Below are 9,352 nucleotides of genomic sequence, written 5' to 3'. Positions count from 1 at the left end.
GGATATGCACTATCACTTTAAAATAACTATGAGTACTAAGGAGCTATAATATGATGAAAAAGAATGAAGTGGTTGACATTAGGTAGCTGGAAAGAAATCTCAAGGATGCCGTATAAGCCATGTTGAAAAAAATGGCAAGCCATTCATACTAAGATTTAAAAGAAGAGTATTCTGGGAAGGAATAAGAACTTTGTTTTCAAGATAGAATTTTCTTAAAAGAAAGCAAAACAACAACAAAAAAATCATAGCTGTATTCACATGGGTAAGAGAAGAAATTGAAGAGCGGGAGTGAGATTAAATAGGATATTAGAGAAATTTGAAATTTTTACTAAATATTTTTAGAAATCATGGAAATGATTTGAGGATGGAATAAGTATAATTTACACTTTCCTAATACCAACATATAAAATAGGGGGTAGATGTTAGATTGTTGTTTATTTCTGCTATGGTACAAGCTAAAGATACATTATTTTATACCGATGAATGAACAAAGTAATGAATATGTACTTGGATAAAATAACAAATAAGGAGCAAATGAATAGAGAAATGAGAAAATATCAAAAAGGAAGGACTGAAAATACACATAATCCATGAATCTACTTACTGATCTCAATGGTCATTGTCAATAACATATGGTCCCTCTAGACTTGTTTAAACTGATTTGTCATTCTTAGTAAATCTAAAGATGTAAAAAATCATAATATTTTCTGTTACAGCTTTAACTACTACTTTAGTGAAAGACTGACTCTAGTAAGTCTGGTGGGATAGAAAGATTTCCTTGTAAAACTTTGTATTATTTCTTGCCATTCCCCATAATAATTGTATTGTATTTCTCTATTGTTTGAAGCAATCCTAACAACACTGTGATGGTTAAAATTTTACAAAATCATTATGCCATTCAAATTCTTTTTCTTTTCTTTTTTTATTATTTAGTTTATTCAGAGTACATCCTGATTCTTATCCCCTCACTTGTATTATTCAAAAGTTACATGAGGAAAATGTCTTCAGTTAAATAAAATGGAAGGAAGGGTTTTTTAAACCCTTTCCATTATTTCTTATGCACAAACTTAACCTACTACTACTGATTCAGAAGATTTATATTGTCAGAAAATTTCTAACCTTAACCTGTGTCTCAAAATGCATGCAAACAAGACTGGGAGATTTCTCAATAGTTAAGAGGATGGAAGTTCCTCTAAAGGACCAACATTTGATTTCCAGCACCCACATGATGTCTCACAATCATCTGTAATGTCAGTCTCAGGAAATCTGATACATATATTAATGTACACACATGCGTGTATATGTGTGTGTGTACATATATGTGTGTGTGTGTGTGTGTGTGTACAATATACCCACACACAATACTATTGAATGGAAAGATAAAACAAAACTGAAAATACACAGCAAACCTTAATTGAACTTTAGTCAAAATAAATGTGGTGAGAAATAAATAACTCTAAAGACCTACTAGAGAAACTTCACAAATATATACACATATATACATAAAACAAGTTAAAAGGAATTAACCTGTAACTAAGTTGCAATGCTATAATAGACACCATAAGCTAAGAAATAAAAACCCCAATGCTTCAAACGGTTTGAATTTGTAGGCCAATGAGGTCTCATAGACACCTAACATCATAAGCTAACACCATTGATTACCTTTCAGCATTTGATGGTGAGACCACATTACTGAAGACACATATACCTGAGTTATGAGACGTGGATAAATCAAGTTGGACTGACACAAAAGCTTTGTCCCTACTGGCTATTTTAATAATGTTGGAAGGTAAAATGAAAGATACCATAGGATGAAATATTCATCATTGTTACCTGTCTGGAAACTCTGAGAGCTACAGTATTGTCTGACCTGGCAGACATGACCACTTATGGTGGTATGTAAATCATAACAGTAACTGAACACTTTTTCATTGAGTTTAGGTGTTGTTTCACAAGATAAAACCTATATTTGGTAGAATTATTGGGTCCAAGAACATATGATAGTCAGGTCATAGGCTCTTAGGAATGATGTACTGCTATTATGTTGCAAACATGACATAATAGTAAATGGATTCCTAATCATTATACCCATAGATTAATGCATATTTAAATTCTCATCAGAGAAATTTCTCTATGTGGTAGATGGCAATTAACTCAGACTCCTACCAATTGTCAAGATCCAGGGAATAAGTGACTGCAGATTATTCTGCCCAATATAAGACATATGGATCACACCCTGTCCATCTATTGCCGAAAAATCATTGTAGAATGGGAACAGAAAAATGAAGTGTTTAAGAGCCACAGTCAGTAGATGACTATAAGGAAAAAGTTCTTTCCAATGATAGTAGGTAAGCTGCACATATGAGTTCCCAATGAGTATGACAGTATCCACAACAACTATAAAAACTCAAGCCAGACAATATTCGAGTATGGAGACAAGAAGTGGGCATAAAGTCTCATTCCTTTTGGGAGTGAGTTTTCATTATGTATGTACCCACGGTAACTGGAAGATTTTGTAGTGTAATTTCATATAGTCACAAATATTTGTATAGCACAAATAGAGCTTGAAAGTATTTAAAAAACAAACAAAAAAGAAAATGCATTTTTTCATAGGCTGTGAAATGGATATGGATTTTGGAGGAGCTGGGGAGCAGACAAATATGGTGAAAACTCATTGTAAAAGTTTTCAATAAATAATAAATCAATAATTTTTAAAAAGTGGTATTATGATTGCCTTTGGACTCACACTTCAACTGTTTAATTTTTCTAGACTGCCTTCCTCCCATATCAGATTTTGAATTTTTCTAGTGTTACACAATTGGAAAAGATAGTTCCTTAACATCAATATCTGCATATATAGAGAAGGTAACTTACCTAGTATTTATCCTTTTCACCTTCCAGTACTTTCTTTCATATGAGAAAATACTTTCTATCCCAATTGTAGAATTCAATAACATTGCTCCATATTGAAAAGAGTGGTGTCTTGAATGAAAATGGCCCCCATAGGCTCCTAAACAGGAGGTGTTGCCTTGTTGGAGTAGGTGGAGACATGTTAAAGAAATTGTGTCACTGGGGTGTGGGCTTTGAAGTTTCAAAAGCCCAAGCTAGATGAAGAGGCTTTCTCTTTTCCTCCTCCCTTAGGATCCACATACAGAAATTCTAAGATACTTTTCCAGAACTGTGTCTGCCTGTATTCTGCAATGTTTCCTTCCATGATGAAAATGGAGTACATTTGTGAAACCATGACCCAACTCAATTATACACTATTTTTATGAGAGTTTCTGTGATCATGGTTGCCTCTTCACAGCAACAGAACACTAAGATTGAAAACACAATAGCTCCCATCCCAAAACCCACTGATGCCTTGTTCTTCCCCTGCCAAACTTCAGAACAGTGAAAAAATAAACTTCTGTTGCTGCTATATTACACAGGACATATTTTGTTTTAGCAGAACAGAGCAATATTATATACAATGTCAATTAAGGCAAAATTCTCCAACATTCAAGTTGATTTGGAAATGGTAACTCAACTCATTCAAATGATACCACAGTATCAAAACATGGATTCTGAATTACCAAGGGAAACATCTTAACACAGGAGAAACCTGGTAGACATTACCTTAACATTATTATCATATTTACATCACTGATAGACATAAAATGCAATTTATGTGGTTCTAAGAATAGACTGTTTCCAAAAACAACTGATTGAAATTTGAGAGTCCTTTCACAACACCCTTCTCATGAAACTATATGAAGTGTGTGTGTGCATGCATGTGTAATGTTCCTGTGAGTGCAGGTACATGTGTGTTGGCGTATTTTCAAAAAATAGCTGAGGGTTCTTATATCAACCACCTTTCTCCACTCCAAACTGTTCCAAACCTTCAATACTAGGTAGGTGACAGGTAAGGGCAAGTAGACCTCTTTAACTATTTCCTCCTGAACAGGGTCCTCAGGTTGCTAGGGGCATATCCAGTGTAATCCATCAGAATATCTAGCAATCTAGCAATCCAGCAAACCAGCAGTCCAGTAATAGCAAACTCAGCAGCTAGAACCAACAACAGCAGAAAGCAGCACATTGAGGACAGCAGCAGGGGAGCAGCAGCCATCACAGGCTCTCTTGCGGCCTGACATTTCTACCCTTTCTACAGTACCAATAATTAAACTATCTGCAGCTATCAAAAATTATGCTCCTACAATTATACCATGCAAATCAGAATCACCTGGTCTAAAGCAACCTCTTTGTCCACACCTGAGATTGAAACAAAAGCGTATTCTCAGAGCATTGGGTGAGTTTTTAAAGAAACCAAAACTCTTACTACACATGTGTGCCATCGTGTACATGTGAATTGAAGTCAGAGGGTGACTCTAGCTGTCAGTCCTCACCTTCCACTTTGTTTGAATCAAGATCACTTGTTCTTTTATAGTTGTACATGCCAGGCTAGCTGCTTTGTGAGATTTCAGGGATCCTTTGTCTCCACCTATTACTGTGTGTAGAAATCCTGGGATAACAGATATATACTGCTGTGCCTGGCTTTTTATTAGTTCTGAAGATCTGAAATCCATTTTTCATTGTTTTAAGAAAAGTGCTTTACTCTTTGATGAAATGTTTGGGAAAGAGAAAGAATTTAAATATTACCCTGCCAAAATTAACTTACCAGGTTGCATTTGTATTGATCCATTTAGAAGACAAAAAAATAGTGAAATTAAGCAGTAAGTTATTAAATGAAAATATTTTACATGGAAATTGACTTATAGATGATATACTTGGTCTGGAGAATGGAAACGTTTGAAAGAGATTGATGATTTCCCAAGTGTGACATTCATTCCTTCTTGCAGAATCTATAGACACAAGTTGTGGAGAAGTTCTCCTAACTACCTGGCTCAAATATTGCCTATGTCAATTGGATAAGAATTCTACAGTTTATTTAAATAAAAATGATAGTAGTAGCTTGCTATAGTAAAGTGACAAGGCCTCAAGTATGCAGATACTTCAGAGAAATAATGCAGCAATTTGGTCTCCTAATTTGAATTATGGTTACAGTCTTAAAGGGAACATATACTCTTAATACCAAGTTGAATTAAGACAAACCTAACTGATGTACATGAAACCTGAGCTGCCCTGTGTAGGGGGGCTAGGTCCAGTGCATACTTGGTCTTTGGTTTCATGCTTCACTTTCCTTAAGGCCTTCTGGGCCCTCATTATTTGGCTTTGTTGGTCTTCTTTTGGAGCTCTTGTCCCCTCCCCTCCAGGTCCTTTTATCCTTCCTTCCCCCCCACTTCTCCACCAGATGCTGTACACATGGCCAAGTGGTTGGTTTTGAGTCTCAGCATCTATTCCAAACCACGGCTGGACAGATACCCTCAGAGGACAACTCTGCTAAGCTCCTGTCTGCAAGCATAGCAAAAAGTAGTTAATGATGTCAGGGGTTGTCTCGCTCCCATGGAGTAGGTGCTAAATTGGGCCAGACATTGGTTGAACATTCAATCTCTGCTCTATCTGCTCTATCTTTACTCCCACTTCTAGCAAGGGGAGCAAGAACACTGTTACCTGCTTTTTGATCAGTTCCCCCTAGAGCCTTGCCAGGCCACAGGGGAACAGGACACTCTCAGTCCTAATGCTACTTGATGAGCTGCAGTGGGAGGCTCCCCTTATCTGAGGAATACGGGAGGAGGGAAGAGCAATAGGAAGAGAGGACAGGATTGGGAAGAGAAGAGGCAGGGGCTATGATGAATAATTAATTAATTAATTAATAAGATACAACTAGCTGTTTTTTTATTTATATTTTTTATAATTTATTCGTATTACATTCTTATCATTATCCCCTTGCTTGTATATTTCCATTCCCACACCTCCTCTCTCTTCTGCCCTATTCCCCTCCCCTAGACCTCTGACAGACAGCAACCTCCTCCCCCACCATATGACCACAGCCTATCAGGTGTCATCCAGATAGTCTGCTTCCCCTTCCTCTCTGTGCCCTCATTGCCTCCACACCAAGGGTGGCGATCAAATTGAGGGCACCAGAGTTCATGGCAGAGGTGGTCCTTGCTCTTCCTACAATCATTCATAATGATTTGTCCATTGGCCAGATTTGAACAAGGGGTCTAGCTTTACTGCATGCATTGTCCTTGGTTGGTACAACAATTTGTGTAGCCCACACCCCAGCCTTGGCCGAGCTCCATCAACTTTGATGGTCCCCTTGTGTAGTTCCTGAACCCTCTATGTCCTCCTATCCCTAAATTATTCCATACAACTTTCAGCACTCCACCTGAGATCCAGCAGCAAATTCCAGCATCTGTCCCAATCACCTGCTGGGTAGAGTCTTTCAGAGGTCAACTATGTTGGGCTAATATCACTCAGAAGTGAGTATATACCCTGCCTGTCTTTCTTGGTCTAGGTTACCACAGTCAGGATGATCATTTCTAGTTCCATCCAATTGCCCTCACCTTTCAACATTTCCTTGTTTTAATAGCTGAATAGTATTCCATTGTGTAAATGTATCACATTTTTTTTTAATCTATTCTTTATCTAAGGGTCATCTAAGTTGTTTTCTTATTATGAATAAAACTACCATGAACATAGTTGAGAAAATTTTATTTTTGTATGGTGAAGCACCTTTTAGGTATGTGCCCAGAAGTGGTATAGCTGGGTATACCAATTTTCTGAGAAAGCGACAGATTGATTTCAAAAGTGGTTGTACAAGACTTCACTCCCATTGGCAATGGAGAAGTTTTCCCCTTTCTCCACATCCTCACCAGCATGTGCTGTCACTTGAGTTTTTGATCTTACCCATTCTGGAAGGTTTAAGATAGAATCTTAGAGTCAATTTGCTTTGAATTTCCATGGTAACAAAGTACGTTGAACATTTCTTTAGGAGTTTCTCGGACATTCAATGTTCCTCTGTTGAGAATTCTCTGTTTAGCTCTATACCTCATTTTTTATTGGATTATTTGGTTTGGCGGTGTTTAATTTCCTGAGTTCTTTATATGTTTTGGATATTAGCCCTTTGTATAATGTAAGGCTGATGAAGATCTTTTCCCAGTCTGTGGGCTGTCATTTTGTTCAGTTGACAGTGCCCTTTGCCTTACAGAAGGTTTTTGGTTTCATAAGGTCTCATTTATTAGTTGTTGATCTTAGAGCCTGAGTTATTGGGGCTCTGTTCTGGAAGTTGTTTCCTGTGCTGAAGAGTTCAAGGCTCTTCCCCATATTTTTTCTAACAAATTTATTGTGTTTTGTCTTATGTTAAGGTTTTTTTTTTTTTTTTTTTACTTTTTGTCATTGGTCTATCTTTTTTTTTTTTTTTTGAGTTTTTTTCTTTTTTTTATTAATTTATTCTTGTTACATCTCAATGTTTATCCCATCCCTTGTATTCTCCCATTCCTCCCCCCCCACATTTTCCCATTATTCCCCTCCCCTATGACTGTTCCTGAGGGGGATTACCTCCCCCTGTATATTCTCATAGGGTATCAAGTCTCTTCTTGGCTACCTGCTGTCCTTCCTCTGAGTGCCACCAGGTCTCCCCCTCCAGGGGACATGGTCAAATGTGAGGCACCATAGTATGTGAAAAAGTCATTTTAATCCACTTCAACTTGAGTTTTGTGCAAGGTGATGAATATGGACCTATTTACATTTTACTACATGTAGACATCCAGTTAGAACAGCACCATTTGTTGAAGATGCTATGTTTGTTCCATTGTATGGATTTGGATTCTTTGTCAAAAATCAAGTGTTCATAGATGTGTGGGTTTAGGTTTGAGTCTTTGATTGGATTCCATTGATCAATCAGCCTATTTCTATGTTAGTACCATGGTGTTTTTACTACTGTTGCTCTATAGTAGAGCTTGAGATCAGGTATGGAGATGCCTCTGGAAGATCTTTTCTTGTGCAGGATTTTTTTTAGCTATTCTGGGTTTTTTGATTTTCCATATGAAGTCAAGAATTTATCTTTTAAGGTCTGTAAAGAATTGGGTAGGTCAGAACCCAACAACCTGAGATCCGTTCCCAGTGTCCCCTATGCCTAATCACAAGGATCTCAAAGCCCGGAGTCAGTGCATGCAATCTCTCAGACATCCAGGGGGAAAAAACCCAATGGACTATTATGAATAAGGCTGCTATGAACATGGTTGAGCAAATTTTCTTGTTGTGTGCTGGAGCATCTTCTGGGTATACTCCAAGGAGTGGAATAGCTGGGTCTTGAGGAAGCCCTATTCCCAGTTTTCTGAGATAGCACCAGATAGATTTCCAAAGTGGCTATACTAGTTTGCATTCCCACCAGCAATGAAGGATTGTTCCTCTCTCCCCACATCCTCGCCAGCATGTGGTGTCGCTTGAGTTTTTGATCTTAGCCATTCTGATGGGTGTCGTGTCCCTCAATAGAAGAGTGGATAAAGAAACTGTGGTACATATACACTATGGAATACTACTCAGCTATTAAAAAAAAGGAATTCCCGAAATTTGTAGATAAATGGATTGAGCTAGAAATGATCATAATGAGTGAGTTAACCCAGAAGCAGAAAGAATCAAATGGTATATACTCACTTACATCTGCATACTAGCCCAAGGGGCATGTCCCACGAAAGCCTTCACTTACCAGGAAACTGGGACAGAGGGGAGGGCATCCTATTGGGACTCTAAATGAGAGACACATGGGAGAATAGCAAAATAAAAGGATACAGAGGGTCCTAGAAATCTACAAGTAGAACAATATGATAGGCAGATTTGGGCCCAGGGGTCCCGCTCAAACTAAAGCACCAGCCAAGGACAATACAGGAGGTAAACTTTAAACCCCTTCCCAGATCTAGCCAATGGTCAGAATATTCTGCACAGTTGAGTGGAGAGTGTGATATGACTTTCTCACGTACTCTGGTGCCTCACATTTGACCATGTTCCCTGGAGGGGGAGACCTGGTGGCACTCAGAGGAAGGACAGCAGGTAGCCAAGAAGAGACTTTGATACCCTATGAGAATATACAGGGGGAGGTAATCCCCCTCAGGAACAGTCATAGGGGAGGGGAAATAATGCGAAAATAGTGGGGGGGGGGGAGGAATGGGAGGATACAAGGGATGGGATAAACATTGAGATGTAACAAGAATGAATTAATTAAAATAAATAAAATAAAATCCAGAAAAAATAAATAAATATACTTTGATAAAAAAAAATAAAACAAACAAACAAACAAAAAACCCAATGGACAGAAGTGGAACAACAAGAATTAGGTAGGTATTTGGATAGGGATTGCATTGAATCTGTACATGGTTTTTGGTAAAATGGCCATTTTTACTATGTTTATTCTCCTGATCCATGAGCATGGGAGATCTTTCCATCTTCTGATTTTGTCTTCAATTTATTTCTT

This window comes from Acomys russatus, chromosome X (assembly GCF_903995435.1).
Source record: "Acomys russatus chromosome X, mAcoRus1.1, whole genome shotgun sequence".
Classification (NCBI taxonomy): Eukaryota; Metazoa; Chordata; class Mammalia; order Rodentia; family Muridae; genus Acomys; species Acomys russatus.
Note: the sequence above shows the minus strand (reverse complement) of the source record.